The sequence below is a fragment of the Oryctolagus cuniculus genome, chromosome 16 (genome assembly GCF_964237555.1).
Source record: "Oryctolagus cuniculus chromosome 16, mOryCun1.1, whole genome shotgun sequence".
NCBI lineage: Eukaryota > Metazoa > Chordata > Mammalia > Lagomorpha > Leporidae > Oryctolagus > Oryctolagus cuniculus.
The window spans coordinates 33,329,148-33,350,257 of NC_091447.1; the positions used below are offsets into that span (position 1 = coordinate 33,329,148).

Below are 21,110 nucleotides of genomic sequence, written 5' to 3' on the forward strand. Positions count from 1 at the left end.
ATCCAGGTCTCCCACATGGTGGCAGAGACCCAAGTACTTGAGCCTCCACCTGCTTCCTCCCAGGGTGGACATTAGTAGGAAGCTGGAAGAAGAAGCAGATGTCGGCCTTGGACACAGGCACTCAGGCAGACTTGAAATACGGGCATCCCAAGTGGCAACAGCAACCACACCAAATACTACCCCACTACATGTTCCTTAACCTCCTGCAGGGTGGGCATGGCTACTGCTAATCCATCTCCTACATGAGGCCCTACTTCCTGCCTTGCTCCATGGAATTCCATCATGTGATTCACATGGGCCACAAGGGAGATGATAATCATCATAGTGTATACGTCACTAATAAGAAAACAAGCCAGGGGCCGGTGCGCGGCTCAATAGGCTAATCCTCCGCCTGCGGCGCCAGCACACCGGGTTCTAGTCCCAGTTGGGGCACCGGATTCTGTCCTGGTTGCTCCTCTTCCAGGCAAGCTCTCTGCTGTGGCCCGGGAGTGCAGTGGAGGATGGCCCAAGTCCTTGGGCCCTGCACCCACATGGGAGACCAGGAGAAGCACCTGGCTCCTGCCTTTGGACCAGCGTGGTGTGCCGGCCGCAGCGGCCATTGAAGGGTGAACCAATGGTAAAGGAAGACCTTTCTCTCTGTCTCTCTCTCTCTCTCACTGTCCACTCTGCCTGTAAAAAGAAAAAAAAAAAAAAAAGCAGGGGCTGGAGCTGTGGCATAGTAGGTAAAGCCCCTGCCTGTATTGCTAGCATCCCATGTGGGCACCAGTTTGAGTCCCAGCTGCTCCACTTCTGATCCAGCTCTCTGCTATAGCCTAAGAAAGCAATAGAGGATGGCCCAAGTCCTTGGGCCCCTGCACCCATGTGGGAGACCCAGAAGAAGCTCCTGGCTCCTGGCTTCGGATAGGCACAGTTCCGGCTGTTGCAGCCAATTAAGTGAACCAGCAGATGGAAGACTCTCTCTCTCTCTCTTTCTCTCTTTCTCTCTTTCTTTCTCTCTTTCTCTCTTTCTTTCTCTCTTTCTCTCTTTCTTTCCCTCCCTCCCTCCCTCTCTCTCTCTCTCTTTCTATCTCCCTGTAACTCTGGCTTTCAAATAAATAAATCTTTTAAAAATTTCACTCTGTCTCTTTAAACAAACAAAAAAATAGAAAACAAGCAGACCAAAAGATTACAGGGCTTATCACGGCCACAGCCCTGACTTTGTAAAGCTGGAAATTGTTATTGATGCAGGACAAGCCAGGACAGGATTCAGCCTGGGAGGATGAGTGACATGTATGTATTTATGGTCCCCACTCTCTTCCTCTTCATTCTAGAAACAAAATAAACATGACTACTGGCCAGAAATAAACATGGCGAAGATGAGGCAGTTTCAAAGGGTCCGCCATCACTCAGGCTGCAGCACGGCTTGGGTATGGCTGGAGGAGGCATCTAGGCCACTGCTCATTTCCATCTTTTGCTCTGGTTCTGATTCTTCCTGCTCACTGTCTTCAGTGTCCCATACTCTAGTCAGATTTTTCTGTCTGACCTCTGGGAGCAGAGATAGTTTTATCTGTCTTACCCTAGCATAATGCCTGGCACTTCAAGATGTTCAGCCTTTCCTTGACTGTTGGATGCATAAATGGGAAGTATTCCACGTAAGAAAAAAGGGGCACAGAACAGAAAGGAGACAGGGTATGAACTTGTAGCCAGATTGAATTTATTCAAAGAAAATAAACTCGCAGAGGTCAACCAACTGCCAGTGTGCCTATAGCCCAAACACATGGCAAAGGGCCCAGACCCCAGCAGGCTGGGCCTTTTAATATCTTGGATGGGCTAGGGTTCGGGGTGGGGAGCAGTACGTGGAGGTGAGCTTCTCCATGCTGGTTCTTCGAGTTTGTCCCACTGCCTTCCAAACCTGGGAAAGAATGCAGGGGGAGAGGTGGGGAACAGTACAGGGTACAGACTTAACTGATCTCTTGAAAGAAGGCAGGGGTGGCCGGGCCGTGGCTCAATAGGCTAATCCTCTGCCTGCGGCACCAGCCCACGGGGTTCTAGTCCTGGTCAGAGCGCCGGTTCTGTCCCGGTTGCTCGTCTTCCTGTCCAGCGCTCTGCTGTGGCCTGGGAGTGCAGTGGAGGATGGCCCAAGCCCAAGTCCAAGTCCTTGGGCCCTGCACCCACATGGGAGACCAGGAGAAGCACCTGGCTCCTGGCTTCGGATCAGCGCGATGTGCCGGCCACAGTGTGCCTGCCGTAGTGGCCATTGCGGGGTGAACCAACGGAAAAAGGAAGACCTTTCTCTCTGTCTCTCTCTCTCTCACTGTCCACTCTGCCTGTCAAAAATAAAAAAATAAAAAAATAAATAAGAAGGCAGGGGTACAAGAACCTAAAATGGCTGAGGCTATGTCCTTGTTCCATCATCCCGACTCTGAGTATAGATAAGGAGATGGGGTCTGATATAGGGTGTGGACATGGGGCAGGGATCTGATTGAGGAAGAGCAGTCTTGTGTCTTTCCTGCATGATTGCTTGGGATATAGCAGTGTTTCCCTCCTGTAGGGACTTGTACACGGTAGGGATAGGAGCACTATAATCATGAGGATAAAGGGAGAAATTAGAAACATTGCCCATGGGGGAAGAGATGGCCAAAATGAGGACAAAGGGGGCAATAGGAAAGCAAGAGTCTTGTTCATGTGCCTGGTGACCAAAAAGAAAGAACGCCCATTTTGTTTAATGTGTACGTGCCAGCAAGGAGCTGTGGGATGGAGTTAGTCTGGCCTGCTTCTAGTCCTGGGCTCCCTCCTTTCCTCCCTCTGCTTATGGAAACCCTGGCTGCTGTCAGGGGGTTGGGCAAGGGGGGAAGCTGAGTTTTTCAAGCTGAGTAGGGGTAGAGTAGGGACCTGTGGTCCAGACGGGATTCCAACAGAAGGTGGCCTCTTGAGGGGGCTGCAGCACTAGCTCACAGAACTGTCTCCATTCAGGGTTTCATGTGCATGACCAGCTACAATTTTATTGTCTGGAGTAAATGAATCTAACAAGCAGATTAAATACACAGGGTCCAAAACAAAAGACAGATCGTTATTGGAGGACCTAGAAAAGGTGCCGTCCAAATCAGGAGGGAGTTTTCCCATTGAGAAGCCAATAGAAACTGACAGGGGCTTGATAATAATCAGGTGGGCATTAAGGTCTGGCCAAGTATATAGGAAGCCCAGGCCTATCACTTCACATGGGATACTGGAATAGGCATCACAAGGGAGGTGTGAACCTCCCCAGGGGAGGCACCCTGTTGACTTCCATTACCTTGCTGGCCTGGGAGGAGAGCTGGACTGCATAGGAGGTTAGTATCAAAGAGGTGATTTCTCTAAAAGAAAATTTTCAGCTCTGCCTTGATTGTTACTGACCCTGGGCTGTGCTCCTGATGGTGGGGGTTATTTTGGAAGCTGGGCAGAGTGAAAGGCTTTTTAGCATGGGGCCAATTGGGTCTGTGGTTTTGAACCAGGAGTCCTTCAACCCCTAAGGCAGTTCCATTTCCAGTGGCCTGGCTCTTGGCAGAGCTGACAGAGCTGACAGCTGCTTGCCCAGTGGCCCAACTCCTCATATGGAAAATAGGTGCCATTTGGGGGTGGATTGTCCTCATTGGGTCTCCTTGATGGCAGAACACCGTTTAAAGCAGCCGTTGATTGGTCAGCCACCTATCCTTACCTTGCTCCTGCTGCCTCACTCTCCTCTTTCTCCTGGTCTCTGTTAAAGTAGAACACAGAGGAAGCCTTTAGGAATGTTAGCCAAGGGGGCATTCAATTCCATCCCTAATCTTGATAGCCTGAGCTGGAAATCTGTGGACATAGGCATGCTATGACAATATTCTTCCTGTGAGATAAGGTGACACCCATGAGGAAAGTTATGTCCTTCTATGTAAGACCAAACATTAAAACCAGCTTATCCAAACTGTCTTACACAAGTTCTAAACATCAAACTGTACATACTGATGGAGAGTCCTACAGGATAAAATCAGTTTTTCACCTTGAAGAGAATAGAGGAGAAATGAGGAAACAAGTCAGGCTTCCCAGATTGCTTACTGCTAATAACTTAATCCCAAACAAAACTTAGTAATTTTAATTGTCAGATAACTTACAAAAACATTTACCAAAAGGTCCAATGCCTTCCATGAATTTTAAGAGTACATATAGTTGGAAATATTTCTTGAATATCTAACACAAGCATAAGCCAATTAAAACAGAGCTCTTAATAATTTCATATGTAGATATACACTATGTACATATGTATAATACATTACAGGAAACAATAACATAATACTTTCAGTTATTAGCGAAGAGATTTTGGCTGCCACTAGACAAGATGGGGGAAAAGATAGACGAAGGCTAGGCATGGAGCATTTTTGGAGCAAAGTTGCTCAGGATTTACCACTGTTCTTGAGTTTTTCTTTGCTAGATCTACCAAATATATTACAGAAGATAGCTGGAACAGAGATTTTGTCTTCGTATGAGAGAAAATTCAGATATGAGACAGAGTAGCAGTGCAAGATGTGGCTCCATTATGTTGGGTTTTAGGATTTTAGGGTTCATTGAGCAGAGTTAGAGAAGACTTTATTTTAGGGAGGACAGAATCGGGGGTAATAAAGAGGGAGTTAGGGGCTAAGCACGCTCAGAAAAAACCGCGGTGGGGGTGTTGAAGTCAGGCTTCATTGCATTTGAACTTCAGGCGGAGTCCTTTCATACACTGCTTGTTGGGGGAGGTGCAAAGCACCACGTGGACCCTGATAAGGTGGGGGGAGAAGTGAGAAAGGCTCTCAGCAGAGTTGACACTGCAAGTTTATTTTCTTTAAATAAATTTGGTCTGGCTGCAGATTCATACACTGTCTCCTCTCTGTTCTATGCCATTTTTCTTATATTTTGGTGCCCTATGTGAGGAGGTGCCAATCTATACCTCTTTTTCTTATATTTGGTTTTCCATTTGAGGAGGAATCAATATGCACTCTTTTCCTTACATTCCTTGTGCTAGGACTGTTAAAATAGAATTTCCTTTCTTTCCATGTGCAGTCAATCACTGGAAGTACACACTTTCCTTTATGGTCTATGGCTTTAAAGTCCTTGCGTTGTCACCGATAAATGCTTAGGGGCTTTTTTAATTTTTAAGATTCATTATGTATTTATTAAAAAGGCAATGTTTCAGAGAGGGACAGAGAGAGCTTCCATCTGCTGGTTCACTCCCCAAGTGGTGGGAACAGCCTTGGCCAAAGCCAGAAGCCTTGAATTCCAACAAGATCTCCCACACAGGCGCCAGTGGCCCAAGCACTCAGGCCTCTTCTGCAACTTTCCCAGGCACATTAGCAGGGAGCTGGATTGGAAGTGGAGCAGCCAGGACTGCAGCTGGCTCATATGCTGTGCTGGTGTTGCAGGTGCCACAATGCTAGCCTGCTTACTCTTGAGATCAGCTCAGCAGGGTGCCAGAATGCTACCGCTACAAAGGAAGGCCTCCTCCTCCTCACACAGCCCTGCTTCTGTCACAGCTCTGGGGAAGCCTCTGACACTGCGTCCATTCCCTGAAACCTGCCCTGGGACTTTGGGTACTCAAGATTCTGTCCTTCATGCTGGCTCTGTGTGAGCTTCCTATCCATGGGTATAGACACATCTATATCAAGAGCCCTGAACAACAGTGGGGCATAGTCATTCTACCTACTTCCCTTTACTTCCAGTCAGATAACGTAGTGAGAACTGTTTCACACAATAAGTAAGCTGTAAAAAAAAATTCATCTTAGTTTTTACCTTTGGCTAAAAGGACTTCATCCAATGTCAGTTTTATTACTTCTTTGGACCACTGACTTTCCAAACTAATAATGCCTCAAAGTCCATGGTGTTAACTCTCAGGCCAAGTAAGAGAGAGGACATGGAGTCGAGAGCTCTACAGGAACTGGAGCCCATAAGGGGTCTCCTACAGAAGCTGCAATCCCCCGTGGACACAGCCCCTGCCAGACCTGGCTGTGGCGAGAAGCCAGGGAACAATGCCTGTACCACTCTTCCTCCACTTGGTAGTCCCATTGACCACACCCAACCAGAACCCAGAGGGCAAAATATCTCCAGATACTGCAACCCTCATCGGTCAGCTCCCAGGCACAGAACAAGTCAGGAAAAGATAGGAAACCAATGAGGGGTAGAAGAGAGGGGAATTAAAATATAACCACAAGAGTCCATCCATTTCAGCACACTCGATCCAGCCACTAAAACCTTATCATTTGCTGAACTATATGTGTCTGCGGTATGTGTCTTTGATGACAGAAATCTTGAAATACTATTCTAAATTTCATGTCTTTATTGGATTATGGTTGTGTCATTTGCATACTGATGACATACTGATTTCATAAGATACTCTTTTTTTTATTTTTTTATTTTTTATTTTTTTGACAGGCAGAGTGGACAGTGAGAGAGAGAGAGACAGAGAGAAAGGTCTTCCTTTGCCGTTGGTTCACCCTCCAATGGCCGCCGCAGCTGGCGCGCTGCGGCTGGCGCACTGTGCCAATCTGATGGCAGGAGCCAGGTACTTATCCTGGTCTCCCATTGGATGCAGGGCCCAAGGACTTGGGCCATCCTCCACTGCACTCCCGGGCCACAGCAGAGAGCTGGCCTGAAAGAGGGGCAAGGGACAGAATGCTGCGCCCTGACCGGGACTAGAACCCGGTGTGCCGGCGCCGCAAGGCAGAGGATTCGCCTATTGAGCTGCGGCGCCGGCCCGATACTCTTATTCTTTTAACCTTGACTGTATTCAAGTCCCTTGAGTTACAGAAGTAATAAAATATCCATTGTGAACTGTCTGAGTATCCCAGTAACTTTTATACTTTTGTCTATCAACCTTATAACACAGATACTGAGTATTCCTACTTTGCCACAAGAGGAAAATGAGAGCTAGACGTAAACAAGTCACATAGGTACTCACAGACCAGGCAGGGATTAGAATCTAGCCACAGAATCTGGTGATGGGTTACATAAATTGTGGGAGATCAAGTATGAAAAACTAAATAGCTTAAAATGACACCAGTAATCACCTGAAATTCTACCAGAATATTACTGAAGTGCAATCAACCTGTTTATTAATGTTATCTATTTGAAAGGCAGAGAGACAGAACAAGAGACAGACAGGCAGAGATCTCCATTTTGTTGATCATCTCCCCAGATGTCTGAAAGCCCTAATTGGGCCAGGCTGAAGCCATAAGCCAGGAAAATCGCCACTGCTTTCCAAGGTGCACATTAGCAGGATGCTAGAATCAGAAGCAGAGCCAGGACTTGTATCCAGTCTGGGATACAGGTGTCCGAAGCAACATCTTAACCACTATGCCAAACACCTGCCCCAAAACAGCTTATTTTTTTAAATCAATCTATTCATTCTTTCTGTAGTGCTCTCTATTTCAAATAGCATCTCTTTATAATCTGAGTAAGTGAAGTTATGGTGTTTGTAGCCCTCAGAGCTATGACATTTGTCATGTCAACTTTTTAATATTTGCCAAAACTGTGGATTTGGAAATTTTCCACTTGTCATAAAATAATATATTTATGAAAAAATATAGATAAAAATTCCCATACATTTTGAATAGCGATATAACAACAAAACTATAAATGAATTGTGAAAAGCTCCAATTTTATTTTTACATCTACTGCAATGCATAAATGTTACAAAATATATAGATTCAAGCTGTTATGCTTAAGTAAGAAAAATTCACATTTCACCTCAAACATTCCCTTCTCTAAGGTTCTTCTCTGGGCACTAAATTGAAAAGAGCCCACCCATAACTTTCTGACTTATCCTACTTTATTTTATTAGCAGAACGTATCACTATCTGAAATAAAGTGTATGCACATATTTATAACTCATTATTGTTTGTTGCACTCCTAGCATGTAAGTCCAATGAGCCCCAAGTCTTGCCTGTACCTTTCCTAATCAGAAACTTGGCACTCAGCAAATATGTGTGGAAGGATGTGAGAAGGAGACAGGATGGATGGATGGACAAATGGGTGGACGGGACACTCAATTAAAATTCCATGCTTATGAGAGTCAATTTCATCTCAATTTTTAGTTTAGAATATTTGAGAGTCAGAAAAACAGCATGATTTTTGTTGAATGCCATTTAAGTTCCTACCAATTGGCCTCCCTCAAACCATCACTGCAAATCCTTTTTCTGTCTCAGTCGTTCTGAATAACACTTCTCCTAGAGCACATCTGAGATGCACTGAAGTTTAAACATTTGAAATAGGTGATTTTCCCTCTATGTCTCTAGGAAAAGTGCCAGAGTATCAGACAGGTTCTACTTGTTCTCAGTATTACCATGTACCATTTTAAGAAGTTGCTGTGACATGAGTCACTATTTACATAATCATCAGTAGAAGAAGAATTTTCAGAAACCAGGATTCAAATCTGAGACTGACCGTTTTTGCCAGTTGCTGTGCAACCACTAGAAGGTCTTTGTACTCATTATGTGTCTGGGGGCCGTTGTGGGGGAGGGGGATGCCAAATCTTGCCCTACCAAGGCCACAAGCAGACAGTCAGGACCTCTCAGACCAGTTCTCCAAGAGAAGCCCAAGGCTCTCTGCTAACTGAAAAACATACAGATGAACCCCCCCTGCCCTAACCCCAGCCTCTGTTCCTTTCCAGGCAGATGCACTTGGGTGGTAAAAACGTTTTTTACAGGTCGGAGGGGAGGAGAGGGGAGGAAGCTCCTTTGAGTATGTTTAGAGTTTGGCCAAGTGAGTATTAAATATAATTGTAGAGTTTTATGGAACTTAAGAAGTCCTGGGTAACATACTTTAAATATTCCTTGCCACATCTGCAGGGTCTTGAATTAGTAGGTAGAACCCACAATATTATGGGATCCCATTGGATGTCTCAGGGGTCCTGCAACTCCAGGGGCCCTCCTGACAGAAGAGCTCAGTGTGAAGTCTTGATTTGAGTCTAGGATCACATAGGCGCTCCCAGCCTACCCCATTCCCAGTGACAGTTGCTGGGTTCTTTCTCAGACACCTGCAAGACCTTGGCTAATCCTGGCTCTGCTTCTGTCTGAGTAGTCTTCCTAGTAGTATGTCTGAGCAGCTCTGAGGCAAACAGTAAGTGAAAAGTCAGCATAAAATGAGTGTGATGGTTTGGAGCTTATTCTGTTTTGGGCAGAGCCTAACGTAGCTTCCTTCAGAGCTCATTACAGATTTCTAGTTGAAAAGGATGAGCTACTTAGGTAATTATACCAGTGTGACTGGCTGTCCAACAAGAGAAGATTAACTAGATTCTTACCTAATTGGAAAACATATGTTTTAAATGGACAATGATCTTTCTTCAAGGACAAGAATTTAGCCTAGCAGTTAAGGTGATCATGTCCCATATCTGGACCTGAATTTGATTCCAAGTTCTGGCGCCAGACTCCAGATTCCTGCTAAGGTCAACCTTGAGGAACAGTGGTGACTCAGGTAACTGAGTCTCTGCCACCCACCGAAGAGAGCTGGATCACATTTGTGATTTCTGGCTTCAGCCCTGACCCAGGTCTGGCCATTGTGGGTATTTGGGTAGTAAATCAGCAGATGGGAGTATTCCCTGTCTCTCTCTCTCTCTCTCTCTCTCTCTCTCTCTCTCTCTCACACACACACACACACACACACACACTCTATTTGTGTCTCTTAGCCTGTCAAATGAATAACAGGAGTGGACATTTGGCACAGTGAAAAGTTGCCACTTGGGACTTCTGCATTGCATATCAGAGTACCTGGTTCAAGTCCCAGCTCCTCTACTTCTGATCCATCTTCCTGCTAATGTGAATCCTGAGAGGCAGCAAATAATGACTCAGACTTGGATCCCTGCAATCCACATGGGAGACCCAGATTGAGTTTCAGGTTATGGACATTTGAGGAGTGAACCAGCAGATGGGAGATCTCTCTCTTTCTCTCTCTCTTTCTCTCTCTCTTTCTCTCTCTCTTTCTCTCTCTCTCTCCCTACTCCCCCTTCTTTCAAATTTTTAATAAATAATTTTTAAAATTATTCTAGAACATTCAGGTGATTCCATGCATATTCTAGAACATTAGCATTGTTGAGAACATAAAGCAAATTTAAACCTTGAGTGATAGAGATCATTTTAATCAAAGTTGGAATCTTAGAGTCTATGAAAAAAATGAAGACATATTTGAATGTATGAAAACTAAAATTAATGTGTTGCAAAACTACAATAACAAGGTCAAAAGACAAACTGATAAAACAATCTGCAACTCAGGGGAGGCAGAGATTGAAATTATAATACAGATTTCAGAGAGCTTTTATAACTTTAAAAAAGGTAAAAACAACCTAAAAACAGGAAAAAACATAAAAAAGCAGTTCAGAGAAGGAAAATCCAAACTCCCAGAGCATCACCGGTGCTCTGGGAAATGCAAATTAAAGTAACAAGAGCATATCACTTTATAACAAACTTGTGAACATGAGGAAGAGCTGTATTAGCTAGTTTGAATTTAGGTAAAGGATACTGCTGTCACCTACTCCATACCTAGTCTGTATGAGATTACTACCACACATATGATCCAGCATTGACTGGAATATCATTAGGCATCATAGGACTATACACATTCTTTTATGATCTCTCCATTTTACAAATGAGGAAACTGATACAGTTTTAAAAGTTGCCCAGAGTCACTTCTAGTAAGTGGCAAAGCCAAGGATCTATGCAGACTTTAAAAGTTGTGCTAGACTGCCTAAGAGAAAGGACAAGAGTATTTATTTCAGCACTGTTTGTGAAGGCAAATCTAGAAGCAGTGCCAAAGTCCATCAGCAAAAGAACATTTAATTCATGATGGCAGGTCCATGCAGCACAGTAAATGAGGCATGAAAAGACGGTATTAGAACCTTACCAATGATGCAGAGAGTTTCAAGATACTGTTGAGAGAAGAGAGAAGCAGTAAGTCAGTAAATCATGAGCAGTAAGGTTCAAAAATAGAAAAATAATGACCCAAGTTCTGAATGGATATATACACATAAATATGAATGTATCAATATTTGTATTAATGTACTATATATTAATATATTGAATTTATATTAATATACTATATATTTATATTAATATAATATAAATACAAATTATTACACATTTCAAATGAACATTATAGAGGGGTACATCTTACATTATCAACATGGGTCACAAGAAAGTGAGGTGAGAGGAGCCAACCATCCCAGAAAAGCCAAAATCAATGACAATACAATAATATGCATAATCCTGTTTATGAATTTATATAAAAATTGTATATGCCTATAAAGTAAATAAATAACAATTAAAATGACATTGATACAAATGTTTTAGCTAAATCATTAGAGGAGGGAACACACAGGAGTAAAAAATGTAGGGGCTGGTGCTGTGGGATAGTGGGTAAAGCCACTACCTGCAGGGCCAACATCACATAGGAGCGCTTGTTCAAGTCCCAGCTGCTCCACTTCTGATGCAGTTCCCTGATAATGGCCCAGGAAAAGCAGCAGAAGATGGCCCAATTGTTTGGGCCCCTGACACCCACTGAGAGACCCAGAGGAAGCTCCTGCTCCTTGCTTCAGCCTAGCCCAGTCATCTGGGAAGTGAATCAGCCAATGGCAGATCTCTCCATCTCTCCCTCTCTCTCTGTAACTCTGACTTTCAAATAAGTAAAGAAATCTTAAAAAAAAAAAAAGGCAAAAAAAACATAATGGATGGGGCCAGCGCTGTGACACAGCGGGTTAACGCCCTGGCCTGAAGTGCTGGCATCCCATGTGGGCCCCGGTTCTAGTCCCGGCTGCTCCTCTTCCAACCCAGCTCTCTGCTGTGGCCTGGAAAGGTAGTGGAGGATGGCCCAGGTCCTTGGGCTCCTGCACCTACGTGTGAGACACAGAAGAGGTTCTTGGCTCCTGGCTTTGGATCAGCGTGGCTCTGGCCATTGTAGCCATCTGGGGAGTGAATCAGTGGATGGAAGACCTCTCTCTCTCTCTCTGCCTCTCCTCTCTCTGTGTAACTCTGACTTTCAAATAAATAAATAAATATTTTTAAAAAAACATAATGGTTACCAGAGGATGGGGAGGGAGGTAGAGAAGGGGGTTAGGATACTAGATCATAGCTAGATAGGAGTAAGGAGTTCTGGGGTTCTGCTGCATAGTAGGGTGACTGTAGATACTGTCAATGTACTGTAGATTCTCTATAAAATCTAGAAGATGGGATTTTGAATGCTTTTCACTATAAAGAAATGTTAAATACTTGATAAATATGTATATACATATATAGAAATACATATTTATTTAAACATTCTTTTTATTTATTTGGAAGTCAAAGTAACAGAAAGAGAGGGAAAGAGGGAGAGGGAGAGAGAGAGAGAGAGAGAGAGAGGTGTCTTCTATTCACTGGTTCAATCCCCACATGGCCACAACAACCAGGGCTGAGCTAGGCCAAAGCCAGAAGCCAGGAGCTTCATCTGGGTCTCCCATATGGATGACAAGCGGCCCAAGTACTTGGGCCATTTCTGATGCTTTTCCCAGGACATTAGCAGGGAGCTGCATTTCTGATGCTTTTCCCAGGACATTAGCAGGGAGCTGGAAGCAGGACAACCGGGACACAACCTGGTGCCCATATGAGATCCCCACATTGCAGGAGACAGCTTTACTTGCTACAGCACAACATGGGCCTGGGATAAATGTGTTTATCCTGATTGGACATAATACAATCTATCTGTGCCACAAAACAGCATATCATGCATAAATATGTATGATTTTTTTAAAAAATCTTTATTTGTTTGAAAGAGTTTCAGAGAGAGGTAGAGACAGAGAGGTCTTCCATCCGCTGGTTCACTCCCCAGATGGCCGCAACGGCCAGAGCTGCACCGATTGAAGCCAGGAGCTTCTTCTGCATCTCCCACGTGGGTGCAGGGACCCAAGGACTTGGGCCATCTTCTACTGCTCTCCCAGGCCATAGCAGAGAGGTGGATCAGAGGAAGAACAGCCGTGACTAGAACCAGCGCCCATATGGGATGCCGGTGCTTCAGGCCAGGGCTTTAACCTGCTGTACCACAGCATCGGCCCCAATATGTACAATTTTTAAAAATCCAGTTTGACAACCTTCAGAAGAATCAATTATTAGAAAGAGAGAAATACCTTAGATGTGAACCCATCAGTGCCCTATTGTGTTCCTGAGAACTGGATGCTGGGTTCCACAGACCATTCTGCACAGGTGCTTCTGGCACATCATAAATATGCACGGCTCTGCTCACCCGACCTCCAGTCTCTTCCTGCTTTCATCCCATTTGGCCATCTCTCCCCCTTTCACTCAGCACAGAAAGCCTTAATAATTCCCCAGTGTCTACAAAATGGAGTCCAAATTCCTCAGATTCCCAGAACAGCCCACACAGGAGGATTCCCTGCCTAGAGCCAGCAGCTGCCTCTCCCCGCCAAGCCAGCTCCTCCTGTTCTCCCCTGGCTTTCCTTAGAGCTTCTCTCCTTGCCCAAGACGTGCCCACTGCTTGCTTCTGTTCCTCTTCTCCCATTTACACAGGCCCAGATGTCATCCACGCTAAATCCTACTTAAAATAGCATGACTTCTTTCTTGAACTTTCTTCTCAAGATATTTTTTCTTCTCTTGAGTTCTTTTGCAAGACAGAAGTTAGCACACAGTTTCAGCTGGGACTTCGCTGTACAACGAAACTTGCATTCAACTCCAGTATCTGAAACAGGTGAAAATGGAGTCACAAGTCTTCTCCGAGGAGGAGGAGTGGCTGCTCTGTTGATGGCTCAGACTCTTCTTCCTCCTCTCCAGCTCTGGGCAGAACTTGGGAAACACACTGCTTCTCACCTACCGTCTGCATCTCTCATTCCACCCTCCTGGCTGCTTTGCATCATCAGGATTTGTATTGCCTTTGAAACTGGACCAGGGCAGCCTTTTGTGGTCTGTGTTTGCCCTCTGCAGCCAGTGCGGTTCCTGGCAGAGGTGGCAGCTTTCAGTTTCTAGGGCAGTGAGCCACACAGCAAGAGGCAAACCCAGGTTTAGATTCCTGCTCCAGTGCCCAATTGCTATGTGACCCCAGGCACATCTCTGAACTAATTTGGGCCTCAACCTCTGTGTCTTCAAAGGGAGATAAATAGTGCCTGCTATGGATTGAAAACTGTGCCCCTTAAACTTCATACAGCATAGAATAATTGTCAATGTGATATTATTAAGAGGTGAGGCAGAGCCGGCATGGACAGGGTTAAGATGTTATCAAAGGATTTGAAAGAGCGGGTTTGCTGTCTGCCACAAGAGGACAGACAAGAAGACTTGCACCAGATACATAACCTGTGGGTGCCTGAGCTAACAGCACCTCAGTTTTGGTCTCACCACCCTCCAGAATCGTGTGGAATAACTCCCTGTTGTTTCTGAAGTACTTGGGCTGTGGTGGTTCTGTGACAGGTGCCCAAATGGACTAAGATTACCTGTATCTATTTGCTACAGCTGCTGTGGCAAAGACCGGGGGGCTTAGGTGTCAGAAATGTACTTTTTCAAGTTCTAGGAGCTGGAACCGGGGAACCCAAGAATCTCCAGGGTCAGTTTCCTTATCAGAGGGCAAAGCTTAGCCATACTTTTTGGGAATCAGGATACTGGAAAGATTCTCACAGAGTGGTTGGGGCTTTCCAGGAGGATAGAGGGTGAGCTGTAGCTCTAGTGTAGCAGCCGCCAGCCACCCTGCACTCTGAGCAAGCCTGTAGCTGTGCAGGAGTCCAGGCTGAGACAATTACAGAACAAACCTCTGGTGGGGAGGCCAAACCAACCCACTATTAGCTGTGGAGATAGGAGACTAGCCTAAGGCTAAACCCTGAATTCAGCCCACAAGAATGTGCACTGAGCAGAGGGAATGAAAACAATGCTGGGCCTGGCGTGGAGGCAGGGAGCTGCTTGCAGCATGTGACTCTGCAAGGAGAGGGAGCTGCAAAGAACCAAACTCCACTTCCTTAGTGTTTAGCTCCCTAGTGGGGACATTTTTGTTGTTTGCATTTGTCCCTTGCCAGTTGTAAAGTGAGTTGACTTTCCAAAGGGAGTTTGGCTTGTTGTCGCTCCCCCTCTTCGTGGAGGAACGACACAGGACCCTGCGCTGTTCTTTCGTCTGCTCGGCCCTCCCCGGGTTTGCTGCTGGTTCTTCCCGGGTTGGCTACTATCCCTTCCACCTCCATGGAAGGGCGGTTCCCCCTGCCACATTCCCCACTTCCGCGGGGGAGCAGCACACCGCCGGCCGGCTCTCTCGGGGGCTGCTCAGGTGTTCCCCTTAGGTGTTCCCCTTAGATGTTCCTGGTGCATGCCGTCTCTCTCCTCCTTTATAGTCCTCCTCCGCCAATCCTAACTCGGCTGCCCAAACGCCGAGTACGCTGCTCTCCAATCAGGAGCAAGTCCTACAGTTTATTGGCTGAACTGGAGGCAGCTGTGTAGAAGCTGTTTTCTCCTCTCCCAGCGCCATATTGTGGGAGAGCAGATGCATAGAATAAGTCTTAATTCCAGTAACAGTATAGTCCGAGTTGCTCCCCACAGCTTGTATTTTCTTTTCTTTTTTTTTTCAAAGCAATGACTACATTTTTTTAAAAAGATTTATTTATTTATTTGAAAGTCAGAGTTACACAGAGAGAGAAGGAGAGGCAGAGAGAGAGAGAGAGAGGTGCCTTCCATCTGCTGGTTCACTCTCCAATTAGCTGCAATGGCAGGAGCTGTGCTGATCTGGAGCCAGGAGCTTCCTCCAGGTCTCTCATGTGGGTACAGGGGCCCAAGGACTTGGGCCATCTTCCACTGCTTTCCCAGTCCATAGCAGAGAGCTGGATCAGAAGTGAAGCAGCCAGAACTCATACCGGTGCCCATATGGGATGCTGGCACTGCAGGCAGCGCCTTTATCCATTACACCACAGCGTGGGCCCCTTGTATTTTCTTTTTTTTTTTTTTTTTTTTTTTTTTGACAGAGTGTACAGTGAGAGAGACAGAGAAAAAGGTCCTCCCTTTCTATTGGTTCACCCCCCAATGGCCACTGTGGCCGACACACTGCGGCCAGGGCACCGCGCTGATCCACAGCCAGGAGCCAGGTGCCCCTCCTGGTCTCCCACGCGGGTGCAGGGCCCAAGCACTTGGGCCATCCTCCACTGCACTCCCTGGCCACAGCAGAGAGCTGGACTGGAAGAGGAGCAACCGGGACAGAATCCGGTACTTGGACCAGGACTAGAACCTGGTGTGCCGGCGCCGCAGGCAGAGGATTAGCCCATTGAGCCGTGGTGCCAGCCTGTATTTTCTTAATACTAGCAATAAATAGCCCTGAAAACTGCTCTTTCTAGGAGCTAGGCTGTGTGGGGTAGCTAGAGGATGCATGGTTTTGGGGGAGACAAGGTCCGAAAAAAAGAGAAAGTCTTGAACGACAAGAGCGGGCAGCAAATTGATGGAATAACAGCCCAGAGGAGACAGAAAGATGACCTGTGGTTCAAGTGCAGCGATCAACTTTGATCAACAGATGGTCCCTCTCTCTTGGGTTTGAGGGAAACAATAAATACAGACTTCGGGCACACTATTTGTTAATGTGGAAGTGCAGGTAGCAAAGAGAGAGATGTGAAGATTAGACTTCCCTCTCCACTTCCTCCTCTACTGGGGTGCAAGGTTAAGGGCACATGTGACTGCCAGTAAGTAAGGCAAAGGAGACCAAATCGGGCGCTTCTTTCCCTCTACTTTCAAAAGAAACAGTCTCTCTACTCACCCCTTTTCCCAGTATTTGTGAGGAAAATGCAGTGGGTGATGCCTAGGGCAAAAAATCTTCACTTCTGGCTTTCAGACCTTTTTCTATCTTTTCTAAAGGATAAGAGACTCAAAATCGGTTTTGCTCAAGCTTCAGCCAGCAAATGCAGAACCTATTTTAAATGCAGATGCCTGTAACCTACCCCGCAGTCTGATCACCTGGCACCCATAGCTTAACAAGTAGCCCAGGGATTCAGATGCCAAGGGCAGGGTCGCTCTCCTTCCAGACACACTGGCTTAGATGCCTGCAGCTTCCGGAGCCCTTCAAAGAGTGAGAAGAAAGCAGTTGTCATGCAGTTTTCACACCCAGAAATGGAATCTGTCACAGGCAGAGACTCCAGATTTTCACATCCATGAGAAGTTAGAAAACATGAAAGGCCCAAAAAAGGAAGGCAGTAACTGAGTGAGGCATTGAAATACACACTGTGTGGGAATGTCATGGAGGCTTAATGTTCTTAAATAATGAGATTGAGAAAGAATAATTATTTTTAATTAATCAAAATTTTGAGGATAAGGAAAGAGGAATATCTTAGAGATGACTTCTTTAAAATTTAATGGAACTTAACAATTATGAAGTGCTTTTCATCTTCAAAGAACCTATTAACATTAAATTACTCTTCTTTTTAATTCTCCTGTGAGGTAGCTAAGCAAATGTTAAGATTATTATCCCTTATTTGTAAATGGGAAGAGAGAATTGGAGAGGCTGTGACATGCCCCTGCAGACCTAAATTGGAAAGATTTTGTGTGTGTGTGTGTGTGTGTGTGTGTGTTTTAATTTCTTCTGTACAGACTGAAGATCTGAGTTTTCAGGGTACTATTTCACCTTAACTCTTCTGTATTCCTGTAATGGTAGTATCCCTATAGTATTAGAGAAGCAGTTAAAGCAAACACGTGTAAGCAACCCTTAGCGGGAAGTGGAAGTTTGTGTCTTGCAGGGGAACAGCAGATGCCAGTACAAGCCTCCAGAGTTCCCTGATGTATGCAGGATAAAAGGAAGGGTTTCAAAAGTATCAGAGTTCATTAACGTGAACAGAATGTTTACATTGCCTTAGTTAAGCATCCTAACATAAAATAGGGATTAAGAATGAGGCCTTGATTTGCAGACTCAACCTCTTTCTTATGAATACATTATGGAGTGTTATGTAAATTGAAATCAGTGCTGCTTACCTTAAAAATTTTCTTTGAAGGCAAAGACAATGAACACACTCTAGTCACCAGGCCCAGCCGAAGAATAAACTAAACTAACTAGACTCTGTGATTACTACCATGGCTGAGATATTCATAGACTTGACCCTTTTTAAGTATAAAATTTAAGAAAATTGGAACACTGTTTAAATCACTGAAAGATACATTTGCCATGAAATTTATGCACTCTCTGATTGTTTAAATGCCAAATAGAATGAACACAGTCGACATCTTGTCTTCGAAAGACTTTGTAGAGAGAAGTTTAAAAAGTAAATAATCTGGGCCGGCGCCGCAGCTCACTTGGCTAATCCTCTGCCTGCAGCGCCGGCACCCCAGGTTCTAGTCCCAGTTGGGGCGCTGGATTCTGCCCTGGTTGCTCCTCTTCCAGTCCAGCACTCTGCTGTGGCCCGGGAAGGCAGCGGAGGATGGCGCAAGTGCTTGGGCCCTGTACCCGCATGGGAGACCAGGAGGAAGTACCTGGTTCCTGGCTTCAGATCGGCACAGAGCGCCAGCCGTGGCGGCCATTTGGGGGGTAAACCAATGGAAAGGAAGGCCTTTCTCTCTGTCTCTCTCACTGTCTAACTCTGCCTGTTAAAAAAAAAAAAGCAATCTGAAAAAGCTGAAGATTTTTAAGAATTGTTTTATGTACTTTTTTCTTAAAGATTTATTTATTTATTGGAAAGTCAGTGTTACACAGAGAGAGGAACAGCAGAGAGAGGTCTTCCATCCACTGGTTCACTCCCCAATTAGCCACAACAGCTGGAGCTACGCTGATCTGAACCCAGGAGCCAGAAGCTTCTGCGGGTCACCCACTCAGGTGCATGAGCCCAAGGACTTGGGCCATCCTCCACTGCCCTCCCAGGCCACAGCAGAGAGCTGGACTGGAAGTGGAGCAGCCAGGACTAGAACCAGCACCTATATGGGATGCCAGCACTGCAGGCGGTGGCCTTACCCACTACACCACAGCACCGGCCCCTGTACTTTTTATTTATTTGAAAGCTGGACATACAGAGAAGTCTCCCAAATGCTGGTTGGACTCTCTTGACCTTCAAATGGTAGAAACTCGGTCAAAGGTTTGTTTTCCGCCCAGCTTCTGTTTCATGAGAGGAAGTATACACCCAGAGGAGTAAGGAGAGTGAAGGGTTTGACAGCCACAGAAACTGGAAAAACTGGAGGGCTGGGGCCAAGGTGAGCCATTTAGTATAGAGCTGTTTGAAAACATCACTGAAAATTGCGTTGGTAGAGTTGAACAGGGACAGAAGCACAACACTGACCAAGTTGAGGACAGAATCCAGCTATCCAGATGATCTCAGGATCTGACGAGGGGAGTGACTGGTGGAGCTGTGCAAGTCTAATGATCAGGACTATCATGCTAAAGGACAAATGGGAATCCCTGTAGAACTCCAGGAGGCAATGTGACGTAATACGGAATTCTCTGGTGTAAGCTGAGAACAGATCAGATGCCTTGGTATCTTCGGGTATTCAAAGGGTAAGGAAAGGTTTCTCATTTTCAGATGATGAATAGCAAACATAGGCTCCAAAAGTGGCTTTCCCTATCATCCATATTTCCAGGGACTTCTGCTTTTTATTTTCATCTCAAAGAATACCAACAATGCATCTGAAGAAATATGTAATCAGTACACAAGTCTTCAAAATAAAGAATATAGTCACGCACCTCAGTATCGTGCTAATTCATTTGCTTTATGCATACCACATTTCCACTCTATGAATTCCTTACATAACATCAGGTATTTCTGGTATCCAGATTGTATCGGGACATATACCTTTGTGTAGCAGACACTTTGATGTTGTCAGAGCCATGGTTTTGTCAGTCACGTGAGAACTGTAGAATGCCATTTCAGTTTAGACTTAAGTAGTATTTAAGTAATTCTACTATGTTCCTAAACACACACTATCACAGATTGTATGTTCCAAGGGAACTTTGGGTCCTTGTCTTTTGTTTTCACCAAGTATCTCAGGGACTTGTATAGTGTAGGTATCTCATGATTTGTGGCAAGATTGGATGAATTAATGAATGAGTGAAAGCTGTAAAAGTTATTTTGATTTCAACAAATTGATTATTTCTTAGATTTAATGAATTTCTTAGATTTAGCCTTAGATTTAGTGAATTCTGCATATTGATTAATGAGTCCTAGGCAAAAGAAACATAACATTTAAACAGTCAGTAAAGCACTTTGGGTTCTGGTGGTACACAATGACATTGCTGTACCCGCATGTTCTGGTCTGTGCAGCTCAGACAACTAAGATGTAAGTCTTTGCCTTCCTGGATTATTCAGTTGCATGAGGACATAACAGATTTCGGAAGATTTTAGTTATCTGGGCAGGCAGCTTTATTTGGTCAACTTCTTTATACAGTTCTTAGCACAGAAACAGACCATGTCTCATTCTAAAACCAGAAAAATTCTCACTCCTGCATGAGGTTAAATGTATGATTTTAGTAGAACAACTTACAAACTATACAATAATGTGCTTAGTGAGAAGTATCCCAGACAAGTAAAGAAGAGGGGTATCTTTTAGGCTTGTTCATGTACTTCTAGGGCTGCTAGAGTCAATTGCCACAAACTGGGTATTCTCTATTCTGGAGTCCAGAAATCCAAAATCAAAGTTTCAGCAGTGCCATGCTGCTTCTGAGTGCTGTAGGGAGAATGCTTTCTTGCCTTTCAGCTTCTGGTGGTTCTTGGAGTTCCCCGGCTTGTGGATGCGTCACTCCAATCTCTGCCTGTGTCTTCACATGGCCATCACGTTGTTTCTGTTTGTTTTATTGTTTTTTCCCTCTGTGTTTCTTTTAAGGACACTTTTCAGGGTTTAGAATCCACTGGGATAGTCCCAGATACTCTCATCTCAAGATCCAGTACTAAATTATGTCTCCAAAGACTCTTTTTCCTATTAAGGTCATAGTCACAAGTTTCAAGGTCTAGGACCTGGGCATATCTTTCGAGGACCAACATTCAACCCACTACGGATACTCAGATACCCATTCACGTACTTTCCGTCATAAACACCTCCAAGGTTAACAATGCAGCAATGCTTTGACCTCTAAGCCTCTAGTGTGTCCGCCTGAAGAATTCACAGTATTTTCACAGAGAATCCTCCCAACACCCCCAGAGGCCTAGAACAAGAATCAGCAGCATTCCCCCAAGATAAACTAGGGAACAGAAATGAAGA

At 45.0% G+C, this 21,110-nt stretch overlaps 1 protein-coding gene and 1 long non-coding RNA gene across 10 annotated transcripts in view; one reads left to right on the plus strand and one right to left on the minus strand.

Annotated features, from left to right (window-relative positions):
• HECW1 (HECT, C2 and WW domain containing E3 ubiquitin protein ligase 1) overlaps nt 1-21,110 on the plus strand; it is a 407,022-nt gene that overhangs the window by 352,728 nt on the left and 33,184 nt on the right. The gene's annotated exons all lie outside the window — the stretch shown is intronic.
• LOC103349456 (uncharacterized) lies at nt 1,674-19,291 on the minus strand. The gene is made up of 4 exons (XR_007922197.2): nt 19,199-19,291; nt 10,855-10,879; nt 3,674-3,712; nt 1,674-1,891 (listed from the first exon to the last, which is right to left on the minus strand). It is a non-coding gene; the product is annotated as an uncharacterized lncRNA (long non-coding RNA).